At 35.5% G+C, this 19,912-nt stretch overlaps 1 protein-coding gene across 3 annotated transcripts in view; it reads right to left on the bottom strand.

Moving 5' to 3' along the window:
- Nucleotides 1–19,912, bottom strand: part of LRFN5 (leucine rich repeat and fibronectin type III domain containing 5) — a 262,043-nt gene that overhangs the window by 146,539 nt on the left and 95,592 nt on the right. The gene's annotated exons all lie outside the window — the stretch shown is intronic.

Raw genomic sequence — 19,912 nt, 5'->3', positions numbered from 1 at the left:
CTGAGTCCTTCCCTAAATTTAATAATGATAATTTAATATAATGGATTTTTCATGATAAACAGCAGATACTAAACTAATAACTGACTTAGTGAAGAAACCAAATGCATTATCCCAATTTGACTTTAATTATAAAACGTTTATTTACTAGATTTTGTTTGCAAAAGTCTTATACAAAAATAAATAAAATAAATGTAAAATAAAAAAAAATAAAATAAAAAAAAATTAAAAAAAAAAATGTAAAATAAGGCCCAATGAAGATTATAGAGCTAATGAAGTATTTTTCCTTGCATAACTAATATTTTCTTACATGACAGAACCAAAATAATCCAAAATACTAACAAAAAATACTTCAATGTATAAATCCTTCACAAGATAAACTTTCTCTGCTAAAAGTTTCCTTGACATTTCTTTGAATTCCAAAGTTCAGGAAACATTTTCTTTTTTCCTCCTAAAGACAACTTTGAGTGGCACATCTTATCCCTTGGTGAAGTGACAGAATTGTCCTCTTAGTTTTTCCTGTCCTAGATCATGGTCTGTTCTCACAATATAAATGTCAGTCCTGCTCTGTTCCCTTGAACACAGGGAAAAATAAAATGCAACATTCTTGTTGCTCTTAGTGATTAGGGAAAAGTCAGCAGACAGATACTATGGTCACATAATCTTCATGTCAGTGTGTCACCTTGGTAATGATCTTTTTCAGTTAAGAGAATATCAGTAAGTTCTTATTAATACAGTGTTTAACTATATGTATCTACATACAGTGTTTCATTCGTTCCTCCTTCACTCCTTTCTTCTTTCCTGTACCCCCATTCCTTCCCTCTCTTTCTCCTGCCCTCCTTCCTTCCATTACTTCCCTGCCTCCCTGTCTTCTGTGACTCTTGATTTACTTAAAACTTTTGTCTCTTAGTTTTAAAATGGTTATAATAATACCTACATCATAGCATCATTTTGAATGTTATTTGTGTATTACACATATGCACATACTTGTGGATGTGAGTAGTGCAAGTGCCCAAATACTATAACTTGCAAAAAAAAAAAAAAAGAGACTTTATATTTTATATAAACCAAAACCCTCTACATTTCAACCTATTTCTACCTGATTCTGCCCTCTTTCCACTTCTTTCTTCAGAGTACCAACAGAGTTTCATATCAGGTTGAGATATCAAGTTTTTAATATTAGTCCATACTGGCATTGGTGCTTTGTCTCCATCTGATCTCTGACCATTTTGTTCAGTGATGCATCAGTTTACTTAGACATTCTATATATGCAGGTTCTCATCCTCCCCCTACTTTTCCTCCCTCCATCCTTTCACCTCTTCTTCCCCCCCACACACTTCCCTTTCTCTCCCTTCATTCTTTTCTTTCCTCTACAACCTCACCTCTTGCAGGTGCAATCAGAAATGAGTTCATAAAGAAAGCATAATACTGTACACATCCTCTAAACATAAAAAATTTTAAAGCACATTTTAACAGAATTTCAAAGCATGTATATATTATACATGTACTCTCTTCAAATTCTGACTCATGTAGAAATCTGTAGAAACCAGATCATTTTTTAATACGCAGATGAGAAAGTACATGTCCCATATGTTTATTAATATTCATTATACAAGTAATACATGAGTACACTTCTTTTAAAATTAAATATAATCGATAGGAGTTAGAGATGGGGGAGGGAGGGAGCTGTAGGTACAAATACGTAGCAGGAGGTATTATGGTGATAGAACCGTTTTGTATTTTGACTGTGTTCATACATGCCTACATATGTGATAAAATTTAGAAAACTAAATATAAACACACACAAGTATATGTATAACTGGTAAAATCTGAATAAGGTCAGTGGATTAGAGCAATGTCAATTTCTTGGTTGAGCTATTAGATTTTATACTACAGTTATGCAAGATGTATCACTGGGAGAAACTAGGTGTAGGGTACATAGGGATCTCTCTGTATTATTTCTCACAACTGCATGTGGATCTACATAATGGTACATCATGTGTCTTGGAATAACCCTTATGAGGCAACAGTATCAGGCTGCAATCTCAGCATTCATTAATAGAAAAGGAATATCCAGAACACCAATTTAACAATTTCAGTAAATTATTCAGTCCTTATTAAACTACGTCTTGAATATAGTGTCTCCAGGAAAACTAGAAAAAAAAAAAAAACTTAAATCCATTAGTCAATGAAAGTACAGCATTGTTGCTTGTGTTGGGTACCAGAGCACATCAGTGGCATTACTGTAAGGGACAAGAATTAGGTCTTGCACCACTAATGTGTATATGGTAAATTATCCAACTGCTGTGTGCCTTGCTGGGCTGAGGTTGAACAGAATCTCTCTAGCTGCTCTTACCTGTATTAGCCCAAAAATAAAAGAAAATATGGATTTCTGGTGCTTGGGAAATGTGACGTGGTTTAAAAGAGTGGGAGGAAATGCTGCGTGTATGGATAGGAATCGTTCTGTGTTTTTGTTGTGGTAGTGGTTGTTTCTTTGTTTTTAATTCATTACCTTAAGTTCTATTCAAAATGCTAAATAAACTATATTAAAAAATAAATCTACTTGAAATTTATAAATCCAAAGAAGTGAATTTATGGTCTAAGTAAATTCAACTCACACACAGGCATACTATATATACAGTGTATTTGAAATACCTACATAGTATATATGCACAGTATATTAGAAATATCTACTTTATGCATATATGGATAAAGTAGACATTTCTAATATGCACACCCTCATGAGTATATACGAGAACACTGTATAAATAAAAACGTATGTAGACAGATTGAGCATGCTTTATAATGGTCACAATAAGAACATTATAGCATATATACTAGACTAAAGTCAATGAGTTGAATGGGAGGCTGTAAATCCTGGGCAACTGTTGAGCAATTGTAAATTAGATTCACAGTGGTGTAAAAGAAGATTTTGGAGCAATCTCAGAAGAACCAAGGACCACCTGGAGATTGGAAGTTGGAACCACTGCAAACATGCTAATAGGCAATATGGGTACAGAAAATATCTAGAAGCATGAGGAGTACTTCCTTTGAGTGGGTGGGTGGGAAGGACTTAAAGCCACATTTACAACTACAGGGAAGAACTAAGAGAATGGAGTGAGAGGTATCACACTTACGATGTACCCCTAATGGTACATCATGTGCCTTAGCTCTCCTATTGTCTTACAAGCTCTTTGAGGTCCAGGAACATCATATGGGTAACTGCATGCCCAGCAGCATCAAGCACACTCAGCTGCATAAAACAGACACTCAAGAAATACAAATTAAAAAATTTTCAACTGCAAGTAAAGGAAAATCATATACTAAAAAACTCAGAGAAGTTACCTCTTGTGAAAGTTTCTAAGAGAAAAGATGACTCAAAAAGCGAAGAAAATCCTAAAAGTAAAATCCAAATGATGCAATTAGAAATGATGTGATGATAAAGAGGTAATTGGAAAGAAAGTTAAAGAAACCATGAAGACTGTACAGGAGGAATTCCACATAAGGTCAGATTATAAAATAGCATGTATAAAAGACAGAAAGAAGGACGCAGAACCAAAGATGAATATAAAATAGTTTGCAAAGCACTTCCAGATACATAATTTCATTAGAGAGTAACCCTGCTGTCCTTGGTCTTTTCTTGTTCAGCATTTTGACACTGACTTGCAAAAGTACATAAGAAACGGTGCTTATTAAATCTGTGAATCCAAGACTGACACAAAACTGGGATTTAAGAATGACTCCATAGGTTTAATGGATGAGCCAAGACCGTCAAAATGAAATATAATAGAGCCAAAGGTAAAGATGCTTAGATTCAGAAACTAAACTATTAAAGTGCAGGGTGAGGGATAGATCTTTAAAGACAGTTTATATGAAATGCACTTAAAGATGTTGTCTCCATGATCCTAATGGTCAACAGTTTCAGGGCTGCAATCTCAGCATTCATTAATAGAAAAGGAACATCCAGAACAAGTTTAATAGTTGCAGTGAATTATTTGGTCCTTATCAAGCCACATCTGTAATACAGTGGGTCTCATTCTGAATTCTGCTGAAACGTCTAGAGACAAATACCCAAGGAAACTACGGCCAATCCCAACCTCTGCAAATAAAAAATGGTTGAAAAATAAAACTGGAATTTTATCTTGGGAAAGGGGTAAGATAGAGGGAAGATATCTTCAAATATCCTTTGTAAGGGGTGGGAGAAGGGGGTGTTAATGCCAGAGAACACTATTTGAAGTGAAGGATAAGAGCTACATTAAGAACATGCTATTAACATGATGGGCTGCCCTGGAGGCAGTGAGTTCATTGTTTGCTGAGAAGTTCATTCTATATGGATATCAAAGATGACATTCTCCCCCCACACCTCCCCCTGCCCCCCGCACAGCTTGTAGGATTGCAGGATCTTAGTTCCCGACCAGGGATCAAACCCTGGGCCCCAACAGGGAAAGCACCAAGTCATAACCACTGGACAGCCAGGGAATTCCCCAAGATGACATTCTCGTGTGGGATTTAAGGTTGGAGGGCATGGTCATGAGGATACTTGCAAGTATTACTGTCCTTACAGGACTGCCTCTAATAAGGCAGCCAGGTTTATGCTGGCCCTTCTTCAAAGGCAAACTGACTTTCCTGCACCCTCAGAGTGCAGCTCTGCTGGGAGAGAGGTCTCTTTCAAAGTGATGAGATAAATACATGTAGGTATCATCACTAAATTTATAAGGGGATATATATTTAAGACTGAATATGAATGAGAAATTTTACCTCATTCCTTAGGACTATCAAGAAGCAATATGTTTCTGCTCGAACACATATGTGTATGGGGGAGGTACAGTTTTAATTATTTTTTCAATATATTCTAGTCTGTGATTTTCACATCTGACCAAGGGAACTGTAATTTCCTTTATAATTCTAAAAATATGTGCATTTGAATTTTACTATTAATTTACTATTTGCTATGAACTCTGTGAACTCTAAGTCTCCGAGCGAGAGTGCAATTTGATTTTCTTCTTTAGTGACTGCATGCATCAGCCAAATGGTCCTGCCTAGGTGAAACTGAGCTCAGAATAAAATAAAAGCCAAGTTTAATATTTTATTTGTGTACTTTATTATTTTCAAAGCTTTTCTACACATTATTTAGGTTGGCCTTCAAAACAGTCTTAAAGAGGCAGGTAGCACTGTTATTTGATGTCATTTCCTAGGCCCAGATGTAAGCAGTCATTTGCACTAGGCCATGCCACTATTTGTAGTAGAGAATCTCTGACGCCTTATAAGTCTCCTTCCATTCAACTCTGTTTTTCTGATTTATATAAAAAGTTACACAGGCACAAGAAACTTCAACCAAGTCGTATCAAAGAAGAAGGGAATTGGTAGCCCTAGAAAGGATGTAAGTAATAAGAAATAAACTGGAAATTTAATTCATAGGAGTCAAATTGGTAAATCACTTACACACACTTTTTCTAATTTATTTTATAGCTAAGCTCAATATATGTTTAAATTTATCTCAACATATCAAAACTGGATAAGCTGAACAGAAAATATATTTTAATATGGAAATGAAAGTTAGAGACAGTTTCAAAATGTGCCTGTATTCATACTGATGTTGGCTTGAAGTTACCATTTTTGAGATCGTTTTATTAAAATATATGTTGGTTTCCCAACCTGCCACTTCTTAATGTAATAATTTAGTGGTAGTGAACACTCAAAATTAGGATGAAAATGTTCTCATCTTATCAATAAGGCTCTCTTGAATTATAATCTTCAATAAGGTTTTCTTGACTCATAATCTTAATATCCTAGTTCTGTTGGCACTCATTCCTCACTACCTTTATTGTAATTCAATATTTCACTATCTACCACCTGCATTAATACAACAGCCTCATAAATGGAATCCATGCTCCTGTCTTATCACAAGACAACATATCCTCCATATTTTCATTTCACCACCACCATAAAGATTATCTCTATAAAATGCAAATCAAATTGTGTGTCACATGTAAAATTCTAATATGGCATACAGTCCCATAAGCATCTGTCTCCCACCATTCTTCATGCCCTAAGCTGTATGCATACTAACCATATCCCTTTGAAGACAACTTTAAAATCTCTAATTATATTTACAAATCCTCAAACCAACTTGCCTTTTGGATATGTGAGGCCTCTGCATAGGATGTTTCTTCAACATGGAATATCCTTATCCCTCTTCTTTGCCTAGCTAACTTCTTATCTTCTAAATTTAGCTCAAACAACTGAGACTAAGAGGGAAACAAATTAAGAATGTGTTACATGATCAAATTGACATAACTTATAATAATAATTTATAATAACTTATAAAAATTTAAAAAATTATTCTGGCTAATGCGGAAGAAGATAAACCAGTTAGGAGATGTTTTCCTTAGTCCACGACATACATGAGATTTTTAGAATAGGATGGTGGCAGAGGCAAAAATGGAACTTAGTACAGATCTTTCTGATGCCAAGCCTGTATAAGCATTGTGCTACAAAAAACCAGCATTTGAAAATAATGACTCCATCTCTTACAAGTTTTATGATTATGGGAAAAGTCATTTTACCTAAGCACCAATGATCTCATCTATTTTACATGAGAATTAAATGAGATCATGTAAGTGAAGAGTTTCCACAAAAGCCTGGAATACAGCTGGTAGTCATAGAGGGGGCTTACCTTTGAAAAGTAGCAAATCTGGTAAGTTTGAGGCTAATTTTAAAAGTGGGTGAGCACTTCAGATATTGGATACAAACTTATAGAAAAAATGGCTCCCTAAATTCATATTAAACTGAAAACATGATGTTTAAAAAAAAAGGTTTAGACCATTTTAATCTTGAGCTGAAGGAAAAGAGAATGACAAGACCTGCAGTCTGTGTGTGCTCAGATCTTAGTTCGTCACACTTTTTGTTGTTTTGTTCTTGGACAAGTTAATTAACGTCTTGCATTATCAAATATTTTTGATAAAAAGGAAGGCACTAGGCTATATAAAAACAATATTTCTTCTCATTTTTGAACTGAACATCTCGATAACAAATGCCCAGTTTGTGCAGGGCATCCTATTGGGTACTACTCATGCACTAATCAGAGGTGAACATTTTGTTCAATTAACATACAAAGATATAAATAGGAAATTACCAACAATCAGAAGGAAAGGCAATGTCAAATTCTCTGAAGAATTTGCCAAACAATATCATTTTGGGGGTTTATGTTAATGAAAAATATACTTTAAAAGATATTCATTACACATATATTTATAATGGTAAATTGAGGAATAGGAAAGAACTAATGTTCAAAAACAGAAAAATGGTTAAGTGAAAAAGAGGCTACTAGAACAATATATTCTAACCTTAAAAGTGAAAATTATATAGTATGCATTAGCATAAAAAATTGGAATGTTAGCTTTAAAAAAAATCACAAAATACTACACATGTTATAACTAATCCTATACACAAAGTCCACACTCAAACTGCATTTCCTCTGATAAGACTTTCCTGACTCCTAAGTTTGGTTAGTCCATCATATTTTAGGCTCCCTATAATATAAACTTAATATTTATGATACTTTATGTCTATTTACCCATCTTCTTGCAAGATCCATGCACTATCCATCTACCATACTGTTCTCAGAATTCATCAAAGTACTCCAGGCTTACAAGTCACTACAATGTTTGTAAATTTAACAAACTTTGCTAAAAGTAAGTTTGCATACAGCTAAGAGCTTGAAGGGAGTTATTGTGGTTAATATCTGCTGAAGTAGTAGTAAGCAATTAGGACTTTATTTTTCAACTACAGAGTTTAATTAGCATTTCATAACCTTTGTACAATAAAAGGTCAACATCAGCAGACAGTCATTTAAAAAAAAAGTCTATTGCTTTCTATGCATTTATCTGTATACATAATATAATAATAATGAATAGCACTGATGATTAAAAAGACAAGTGTAATGTTCAAATATCAGAGACAGAATTCGGGGCAAAAAGGACTATAGATTGGATTAGGAAGATTAATTCTCATGTTTTAAGACAATTTCAAACTACTGCAATTTCAGCAATTAAAATTGTTAATATTCTTTCAGAAAATTGTCTCATTAAGAGAGTTATTCTTCACTTATTTACAATAAGATAATATCTTCTTAAAATTTTTCCATGATAAGCATAGATGTTTAAAAATGTATTACTCTAAAATTATTGCTAAATATTTAGAAAAATGAACATTATACATGGAGAACTTATAACTATAGAATTTAAAACTGGGATGTGGAAAAAAAACCTTTAATTAAAAAAAATCATCTCTTCCATAGAACTATTTATCAAGAGATGTTCAAGCATTATTTAACAAAGATAATAAATTATTGAAGTTACAGAAGTATTTTCATTCAAAATAATATTCGTTCTTGTATTTAATAGGTAACTCTTACTGTTAAAAAATAATGAGGATAAGGGATACAGTTTTTGATAGTTTGATTGAATGATTAATTGCAAAAAGTTAGCTTACTATTGGAAACCTTCATTCTAGATTTCTAACTGCAATTCATATTCATTTTTAAAAGATGCCATATGTGAATAAACAGTTAATTCATGTACTGAACTGAAGGGGAGCTTTTAAGCTAAAATGGATGGGTCTTTAGAATTGCTGGTTAGTAAGTTCATTTTTTGAAAGGCCTCACAGAAACAACATACTTGATCAATTTTTGATGGAGTCATTAAAATTCAAGTTGCCATTTTTGTCAAAATGATAAAAATGTCTCTCATCTAAAATGCTCAGACATTCAACTGAGTTAGGAACATCAGAACCAAGAGACTCATAAAATATTTTGGCTTCAAGATAGAAGACAGCTATAAAATTTGGAAACTTTCCCAATCCTATGCAATAGATTTGATGGATTCTCTTAATGATGAAGAATTAAGAGACACAGAAGTCTAGAAAAGACTACATTTCTTAGATGCAAAGGAAATCTGAGAGTTAACTAAAGGACTTAAAAACATTTATAAGGATCATACAATATCTTTCACTCTTATTAAAAGATAGATAGGCATATGGGTTTCAATTTATTTTTATAGTTGAACTTTTGGGGGTCACCTTTTGAAAAGGATAAACAGAGGTGTGTTTTTCCTTCTCTGAGAGTCTTGGAGTTCATTAAGATGATCTATACGAGGCTCAGATACTGTTAGACTTTTTTTGCTGAGTGATTCTACTTAGTCTTTTATTTTACTCTGGATTATAGATTTTTTTAGTTGTTAGTCTGAACTCTCAGAGAGGTAGTTACAGCCATTTTATCTGTGTTTTCTTCAAAAAGAAGCAACACCAACTAATTTTGTCTGCATGTACTTTTAGTGACTGCTGACCCTGCATGTTTATCCAATAAATGTGACTAACGGCAGATTGCCCAAAATGAGGTACAACCCTTTAGATCCTGTAAAAGCCACACACAGAGGAATGACACTGCCAATATCACCACCAGAACCTTCCCATTAAGTGAAGACTGAACTGAAAATAAGGATAGGCCTATGTTACTGCAGTGCCATGAAAACAAAGCAGATGCTTTGCCTGAAATGAAAAAACAAAAGCTCCTTAGGGATGTTCCAATAAAATTTTTGAGTGATTAAACCTAGAAGAAATTCCTAAAGAAGAACTTAAGGAGAGACAAAAGTGATTTTCTTGGGAAACAGATCATGACAAAATTGCAGAAAAGGCCAAAATGAATTTAGATAGTTTTCTTCCAATAGACCTGTCATCCTCTCAATAAACCCTAAATTCTACAAGGAACTTTTTCCAAAACACTCTGGAAAAAAAGGTCTGAGGGTCTCTGAACACAGAGATGTTGAAAGATAAAGCTTGTTTTGGTACTTCAGAAAAAGCATTTAATAATCACCCCCTGAGTAAAGATGTAAAGAGGGTGAATTTTTCTCTTTAATCTTTGTCTTTCGGCCACCTTTCCCTTTTCAGTATCCATTCCGTGAATCACAAGACAGTAAATATCTCCATACTATCCAGGAATCTCAAATTCAATCCCAACTGCAACTGGCCTTTCTGGAGTGAGAGAGAATAACTGCATTTGAGATCATTTGGCCACAATCCCAATATATGCATAATTAAACAGTTAAACTATAATGTATAATATGCTTTATACATTTAAGCCTTATGTAAGAAGAAAAGGTAAAAAATAGAATAATTTGACAAAGGAGAAGATGGTGTGCCAAAATCTAAAGGGCCTATGAAAGATAAGTGACTGATTCCTGTGATGGCTATTAAAAGTCAAAAGTGTAGGAAAAAGGAATGAAAATTCTTTTGGTTGTGAAGAGGGTATGACCAAGTAGAGTACACTACTGCTCATATATAATTACAGGAGCACTTCAGGCTTTAGTTTCAATATCATAACGCCCTTATGGAAATTCATGCATTATAGACATTCTTCTAGTTATTATTACTAGAATGTTCCTGAAAGGATGCATGTGTGTTACTTGTCCTAACGCACAATAGCAAGAGTTACATTTCACATTGTATATTTGTTATTTAACAAAGATTGAGTTCTACCAAACTATGGCTTAGAAAAGGGAAGTTTTTATTGACAGAAATCGTGACAGAAAAATGAAGGCATTATATAGGAAAGATATGCAATGGTGAAAGTTCCATGGATTCCTTTGAATAATCATACTTATAAAATGGCATAACTGGAGGGACAGATATTGAAAACAATGACTGAGAGAAGCAAAGACTTACTTTTGAGTTTCCAAAAGGGACAGTCTTATAGCCAATAGCAAGTCAAGCTATTTAAGTAACGTGATGCCCTTTTATCTAATTAATGTATTATGACTATCAGTCATACTTGATACCACAGGCTTGGGTTTCTAAGAGTAAGCATTTTTTTAATAACTAGGCAAAAGCACTATCAAATAAATAACTTAGGAGAAATTTCAACCAAATACATCATAATTTTCTGTTTAGAAAATAAAAGGTTAACATTTTGAACAGTAAGTTTTTCCAACACGTTTTTTTCAGCCTAACATAAGAGAAATTAAGAATATGTAAAATTGGGTAGTTAAGAGTAAACTGATTATTCCAGAGAAGAAAAGACTGTGTCTGCAGCATACAGGGACCTAGATGTGTCCTATGAAGTAGATTTACGTTTCCTGGCATAGCTTAAAAGACTTTAAAAAGTAAAGCAATCTGGTTCAGTGGAGACCAAGAAATAGTATTTGGCCAAACTCTCTGAAATAATTACATAAATGTGGCAATTTACAGTAACCATGGCAAATATTTACCAGCTCCTGACAAATAAATGGGTTGAGGGTAAGAAAGGTATAAATTTTAAAGATGTTCTGATCCCAAAAGCATGGCACGGCAACTGGGGAATTAAGGATGACTTCTGGGTTTTAGTTTTGAGATAACTGACGAGTCTCCAAGTGTCAGACAGTGAAAAATATCTGGTAAGGGTTAAAAGAGACAGGAAGATATCTTGCTCTGCCAGACCTAATTACCACATTATATGTAAGAATGAAACTTGTGAATCAAGATGCAGTCAAATGTCAACTGTCTCCAAACAACAGATGAAGCCATGCAAGCAAATGGGAGTTCAGAAAATAGGTGTTAAAACACTGGGTTCCAAAATCCGATAGCCCTGCCTTCTTATGATGACCGTACCCTTTAACAGCAGTATTACTAGGGAATAATCTTTAAGCCTCCAATTTTCATCCCTAAAATGTGAATACTAATTCGAGGCATCTTGTTATTGTGGTCATAAAACTTAGGTGAAAGAATGACTGCAAGCCTCTGTACCCGACAAATATGTGCTCATTAAAACATCATAACTACTGCTGACTTCATTACTAATACTAAACTACTATCTGCTATGAAATGAGAAAGGGAAAGGACAAAGCCCCAAGGCAATATATCTCAGGGGTGTTCCACATCAATAAGGTCAATAAAAGTAACAATTCAGGACTGTTGAAAAAAGAATAATCTGACAAGATGCAGGAAAAAATAGGGAAATTTGGTGCTAGAAAATCTACAGGGTCTTTGAAAGGTAGTAACTGATTACTGAGATATGAAATAAAAAGTTCAAAGGGTAGGAAGAATGAATTAAGCTTTTATTATGGCTATGGAGAAACAGTGAATTAAGAGCTGATATGATGATCATATGGTGGATAACAAGATTATGTGAACAGATGAAAATAATTATCACAGCAATAAATTCCTGAGTTTCGTTTATTGCATGTTATATATTAATGATAATATATTCCTGGAAGTATGCTTATGATTTTAAATGTCTCAACCATGTTTACTTGGATTATGTCCACTCTCAGCAATAGAAAGAACAAATTTATAATGTTCTATAAGAAGCAATTATGTGTATTTATTATATTACAGAAAGATAAAAGAAAAAAATCGGCCATATTGCCACTTAAAACATATTGTAATTTAATATGTCCTTGTGCTTTTAATTAGTATAAGTCAATTCATGTGAGCTTATGAATGTTATTTTTTTAAATAAATTTACTTATTTATTTATTTATTCATTTATTTTTGGCTGCGTTGGGTCTTCGTTGCTGTGCACGAGCTTTCTCTAATTGTGGCGAGCAGGGGCTACTCTTCGTTGCGGTCCATGGGCTTCTCACTGCTGTAGCTTCTCTTGTCTAGCATGGGCTCTAGGCGCCCGGGCTTCAGTTGTAGTTGTGGCACACGGGCTCATAGTTGTGGCTCGCAGGCTCTAGACCGCAGGCTCAGTAGCTGTGGCACACGGGCTTAGTTGCTCCGCGGCAATGTGGGACCCTCCCGGACCAGGGCTCAAACCTGTGTCCCCTGCATTGGCAGGCGGATTCTTAACCACTGCGCCACCAGCGAAGTCCCATGAATGTTATTTTTAAAGCCCAAATGGAAATTATTTCAGCCTTCTGTGTAGCATATTAGAACAAATCTTAGCTAAAGGTTTCAGCTAATTGATAGTGAAATATAAATGTCTTAATCTGTTTCAAAGGTTTTTAGTTTGTAATTTGGTGGCCTCAAAAGAAAAATGTTACAAACTTAAAAGGCTATTTCAGTCTTACTATATGTGACAAATTAGGTATGGCTTTCAATGTTTTGAAATCATCTGAATAAGATACTTTTAAAAAAAAAATTTTTTCTTTTAACAGAAGTTGTCATTAGATTTTCTTATTATGTTGTGGTAAGAACACTTAACATGAGATCTGCCCTTTGAATAGAAATTTAGATGTATAATACAGCAGCAGCACCGATAGCACAATGTTGTAGAGCAGATCTCTAAACTTAAGCATCTTGCCTAACTGATATTTTTTTTTTAAATATTTCCTCTTTTTAATTAATTAATTAATTAATTAATTTTTTTTATTTATTTATTGGCTGTGCTGGGTCTTCGGTTCGTGCGAGGGCTTTCTCTAGTTACGGCAAGTGGGGGCCACTCTTCATCGCGGTGCGGGGACCGCTCTTCATCGCGGTGCGCGGGCCTTTCTCTATCGCGGCCCCTCCCGTTGCGGGGCACAGGCTCCAGACGCGCAGGCTCAGTAGTTGTGGCTCACGGGCCCAGCTGCTCCGCGGCATGTGGGATCTTCCCAGACCAGGGCCCGAACCCGCGTCCCCTGCACTAGCAGGCAGACTCCCAACCACTGCGCCACCAGGGAAGCCCCCTAACTGATATTTTATACCTCATTTCCCATTCCCCCCAGCCCCTCACAACCACCATTCTATTCTATGCTTCAATGAGTCTGACTATTTTACATACCTCATACAAGAGAAATCATACAGTATTTGTTCTTCTGTGACTGGCTTATTTCACTTAGCATAATTTCCTCAAGCAGAATTTTACTAAAAACTTTTAGCAAAGGTTTTTGTCTAATTTGGGGTTTTTTGGGAGGGATTTGCTTTGTTTGGTTTATCTTTTGCCTTCTCTTTCAATATTAAACATATACATTGAGATATATACTGATATACATTTAAATGTATTCTATATATTCTCTTTCAATATTTTATATATATATAATACATAATAAAATCTTAAAGGATGAAAAGAGTAAAATGATTTAAACAAGAAACAAAAAGGTATGATTAGAGAGACTATGAGGGAATATGTTAAGTTGAATTACAGGTAAACTGAAGGTTATAAGATTACTGAATTAAGTGGTGACATGATTAGAACAGTAGTGAGGAATAAAGGTTGTATGTGGGTGACTTGAAATAATAGCTCTTATAATAATAGGATAATTTCAGCAGAAATTTCTTAAAATATGCATATGTATAAGAGATATAAAAACACCACACACTGTGACTATAAAAGGATGCTACAATCTTGGGGTATTTTTGTATTTTTAAGAATCATATACAGGAATATCTCATTTTATTGCACTTCACTTATTGCACTTCACTTTATTGTACTTCGCAAATAGTGCATTTTTTTAACAAATTGAAGGATTGTGGTAACCCTGCATCGAGCAGGTCTATTGGCACCATTTTCCAACATCATTTGCTTACTTCATGTCTTTGTATCACATTTTGATAATTCTTGCAATATTTCAAGTTTTTTCATAATTGTTATGTTAGTTATAGTGATCTGTGATCTTTGATGTTACTATTGTAATTGTTTAGGGTGCCACAAACTGCACCCATAAAAGATAGCGAACTTAATTGATAAATCTGTGCGTGTTCTGACTGCTCCACGGAACTGACATTTCCCTGTCTCTCTCCCTCTCCTCGGGCCTCCCTATTCCCTGAGACACAACAATATTTAAATTAGGCCAATTAATAACCCTACAATGTCTTCAAAAACACAAAGTGTTCAAGTGAAAGAAAAAGTATCACATCTCTCACTTTAAGTCAAAAGATAGAAATGATTAAGCTTAGTGAGGAAGGCTTGTGGAAAGCCAAGATAGGCTGAAAGCTGGGGCTCTTGCACCCAACAGTTAGCCAAGTTGTGAATTCAATGGAAAAGTTCTTGAAGGAAATTAAAAGTACTAATCCAGTGAACCCACAGATGATAAGAAGGTGAAACAGCCTTATTGCTGATACGGAGAAAGGTTTAGTGGTCTGAATAGAAGATCACGCCAGCCACAATATTCCCTTAAGTCAATGCCTAATCCAGAGCAAGGCCCTCTCTTCAATTTTGTAAAGGCTGAGAGAGGTGAGGAAGCTGCAGAAGAAAAGCTTAAAGCTAACAGAGTTGGTTCATGAGGTTTAAGGAAAGAAGAGTCTCCAAAACATCAAAGTGCAAAGTGAAGCAGCAAGCGCTGATGTAGAATCTGTAGCAAGTTATCCAGAAGATCTAGCTAAGATCACTAATGAAGGTGACTACACTAAACAACAGATTTTTAACTTAGACAAGAGAGCCTTGTATTGCAAGAAGATGCCATTTAGGACTCTCACAGCTAGAGAGGAGAAATCAACACCTGGCTTCAAAGCTTAAAGGACAGGCTGACTCTCTTGTTAGGGGCTAATGCAGCTGGGGACTTGATGTTGAAGCCAATGCTCATTTACCATTCCAAAAATCCTACGGCCCTTAAGAATTATGCTAAATCTACTCTGCCTGTGCTCTATAAACGGAACAACAAAGCCTGGAAGACAGCACATCTGTTTACAACATGGTTTACTGAATATTTTAATCCCACTGTTGAGACCTATTACCCAGAAAAAAATATTTTTTAAAAATATTACTGCTCATTGACAATGTACCTGGTCTCCAAGAGCTCTGATGGAGATGTACAAGGAGATTAATGTTGTTTCCATGCCCACTAACACAACATCCGTTCTGCAGCCGTGGATCAAGAATAATTTCGACCTTCAAGTCTTATTATTTAAGAAATACATTTTGTAAGGCTATAGCTGCTGTCGATAGTGGTTCCTCTGATGAATCTGGGCAAAATAAGTTGAAAATCTTCTGGAAAGGATTTACCATTCTAGATGCCATTAAGGACATTTACGATTCAATGGAAGAGGTCAAATATCAACATTCACAGGAGTCTAGAAGAGAGTGATTCCAACCCTCATGGATGAGTTTGAGGGGTTCAAGACTTCAGTGGAGGAAGTAACTGCAGATGTGGTGGAAAGAGCAAAAGGATAAGAATTAGAAGTGGAGCCTGAAGATGTGACTGAAGTGTTGCAATCTCATGGTAAAATTTTAATGGATGAGGAGTTGCTTCTGATGGATGAGCAAAGAAAGTGGTTTATTGAGATGGAATCTACTCCTGGTAAAGATGCTGTGAAACCTGTTGAAATGACAATAAAACATTTAGAATATTACATAAACTTAGTTGATAGAGCAGCACTAGTGTTTGAGAGGACTGACTCCAATTTTGAAAAAAGTTTTTCTATGGTAGGTAAAATGCTATCAAACAGCATTGCACGCTACAGAGAAATCGTTTGTCAATCGATGTGGCAAACTGCATTGCTGTCTTATTTTAAGAAATTGCCACAGCTGCCCCAGCCTTCCGCAACTACCTCCCTGGTCAGTCAGCAACGTCAACATCCAACATCAACATTGAGGCAAGACCCTCCACCAGCAAAAAGATTGCTACTCCCTGAAAACTATAGCATTTTTTAGCAATAAAGTATCTTTAAATTATGTACATTGTTTTTTTAGAGATAATGCTATTGCACACTTAACAGACTACAGCATAGTGTAAGCATAACTTTTATATGCACTGGAAAACCAAAAAATTTGTGTGACTTTTACTGTGATATTTGCTTTATTGTGGTGGTCTGGAACTGAACCCCAAAAATCTTCAAGATATGCCTGTATTTAAAAAGCTATCAGCTTAAAAATAATAAAGCACTCATCCAAAATCTTCTACCTTTGCAGAAATGGAAAGGCTGAAATAGAACAAATAAGATGATATATTTCAATAAGTACATAAGCCCTTTGAAATGATTTGAGTGCCCAAAGACAGGGTGAGAGTAAAACAATGAAAAGAACACATTTTTACAGATGGTGTTCTTTTTGCTTTTCATATGATGAATAAAAGCAAACTATTCTGCTGGTTCATAATTCTGGAAGTCCAGAGGAAAGGCAGTTCTGAAAAGTATTTGAAGACCCTGGCTCTTTCTAGTCTGATGTGATGTACTCTGTAGTGCAGTGTTAGGCTTCATCCTGAGGCTGCTTCCTCTGTGGTTGTACAATGGCTTCTGGAAGCACTTGCTTTCTCAATTCTGTCTGCCGCGTGGGAAATGGCACAGGCCCCTCCCTAATCACGAAAAGGACCTTCTGCCAGTTTTAATGGCCCGATGTAGGTCACATGTCCACTCATAAAGCAGTAGTGGAATGTCAATCACTGATGTGCTTAAAGGTGGGTTTCTGAACCAGTTGCTAACAAGACATGTGGAGTTACTACCTCTGCCTTAGATTAACTAAGGTTAAGCTGTAGAGCTTTGGCCGATCACCGAAATGGCTATACAATCAGCAAGAGGTGAGGTGGATTTGAGGAAACCAACCATAATGTCTACCTAAAGGCACCCTTCCCATACAAATGTGGTATGATAAATAAGTATACAAATATTTGAATTCTGGAAATTGAGCATTTTATGTTATGATCTTTAACATGTATACTATGGTTAAGTACCTATAAAATACAGGCTTAAAATAGTTAATAATAATGAACACTTTTGCCTGTTGTTAGCGAAAGACATATTTCTCTGCCCTTTCTAATCCATGTCAAACAAATCAAAGAACAGGTTCATAAACTTGACATTTGATAATATGGTTGGCTAATTTCAATAAGCTCAATGGTCACTTATGTTAGTGATACTTCAAAATTGCAAGGCAGAGAAGTACATAGTCTAGAATTACATCCCATAGCCATCTTATTGTGAATCAAGTATTTCAGGCATTTAAGTCTAATAAAGTAGATATCCTTCTGACAGATGAGGAAGCTGAGACTTAAAAAGGCCAAGTAACTCCTCCAAGGTCACTGAGTTAATGAAACAGATCCAAGACCATAGTCAGTTCTCTTGAAATGAGTCCAATTATCTTTTGCTATATGCATTGCAATGAGTTTACGTTTTATCTATGCCTAATAAGATGCTTAAAGTGGACGCTTTGTTTCATTTTTGAGAGAGGTCACAAAAACTGAGAATAACACGACAGTGACAAGTATCCCCATATTCCACAGTGAACAGCTAGACCATGAATGCAGTACTTGTGATATTAGGGACCTAAAATATATGTAGTAACTTTTGGCCTATCGTCCTTTTACAGGCTAAGAGGTTTGAAGCTGAAGAAATGAACAGAGAGATTTTTGGGAGGAATTTGTAGGAATGTTGTGGAATTTCCCCTCTTTACATCTCATATAAGAGGGGAGGGAGGTGATTCCCTGTCTCTTACGATGAGGGAGGGATCATCATTCATTACTGCTCCTAGAGATTGGCCCATGCCTCTTAAAGTTATAGGGGAGGCTGAGACTGATACTGGACTGCAGCTTGGAAAATTCCAAAGGTAAGAGGCTATAACGCTAGCATTCTGGCTAGGGACATAGAAGGTAGAGAGGGTTATACTTCTGTCAATTATGAGTCAAACGGACCTATTTCTAGCTGATCAGATATGAAATACTTGGTAGTGAACAAGACTGGATTTACTTTAGTTTACCCAAATATAGGTAACAGACAAATATCTGGGGGCGAAAACAAGAATAATGCATGGCAACCCAGAGGAAATGCATCACCTCTGTAATATTGAGAGAAAGCAATATCCTTGATTAGCTTCTGAGTATCTCACAACAAAAGTCAGCTTAGAATATCCCCAATCCCAGAAAGTACCCATACCAGAGAACATCGCTACCAAGAAAGTAAAGTTCTTTCTCATCTTCAAGTCTCTTCCTTTCTGAACTCTAGTCTCAGATTAGAAACCAGGAAACAGTGAGCAGAGGAGGAGAAGAAAGGATGTGGGAAAAGACAAAAAGCTGAATACAAGCCCCCCTCTGCCTCCTAGTTTCTAGCCTGAAATAAGACTGAGTTGTAAGAGAGGAGAAAATTAAATTTAAATGAAAATGAAGAATTGGAAAAATATATTAGACTGGCCATTTAATTTTGGAAATTAGATAGTTATTTTAAGTAAAAGAGCCTGAAAAGCATTTGTATTATCTAACAGTGATGGAAGAAGTTGTGGAACTTGCATGAGATTCCTCCAAATGGAAAGACAACACAGCCCACTTTGGGGCATTAGGAGAAAAGAGTAGTTCCTGTAGGAGTACACCATGCTGAGCATTGTGCTTTCAACATACTGGTACCATACACCAAAATACTAACAATGATAATAATAACAACCACCACCTTATATTTGAACAAATCACCTTCCAACTAGTATATATGTAGTAAGTGTACTTCTTTTTAGCAGCGACTAATGAAGCTAAAGAACTAAAGTTTGGGGGGTTGCAAAATCTTGGTTCTGGCATGTTCTAGTTTTGCAGTTTTTGATCCATTTACTTAAACATTTTTATCCTCCATTCCTTCATGTGTAAATAAGATCAATATGCTTTCCTTTAGTATAGTTTCCTCAACCAAATATGACTTTGTCTGACAGAGGGTATTTGGCAGTATCAGGGAGATATGCTTAGCTGTGACAACTGGTAGGTGTTCCTGGCATCTAGCAGGTGAAGGCCAGGGATGTTGCTAAACATCCTACAGTGCACAGGACAAAATCCCACAACAAAGAATTATGTGGTGCCCAAATCAGTGTTGCCGAGGTTGAGAGAACCTGCTATTAAGCAATGCCTATTAGAGTTATAAAATATTTAAAATGTCAACTTCAGGATTTGACACAGAATAGATATTTAATGAAGACTAGTGTAACCCTTAGGATGGATATGATTGAAAGTAATGAAAAATACAACTTAAGCTGACTTAAAATAAGAAAAAATTATTAGCTGACATAAGAGAAGCTGTGGTGAAGGACGGGCATCAGCAGGGTTCAAAGACTCAGAAA

The sequence above is a fragment of the Balaenoptera acutorostrata genome, chromosome 3 (assembly GCF_949987535.1).
Source record: "Balaenoptera acutorostrata chromosome 3, mBalAcu1.1, whole genome shotgun sequence".
NCBI classification, from domain to species: Eukaryota; Metazoa; Chordata; class Mammalia; order Artiodactyla; family Balaenopteridae; genus Balaenoptera; species Balaenoptera acutorostrata.
This window is presented reverse-complemented; position numbering and strand designations above follow the sequence as displayed.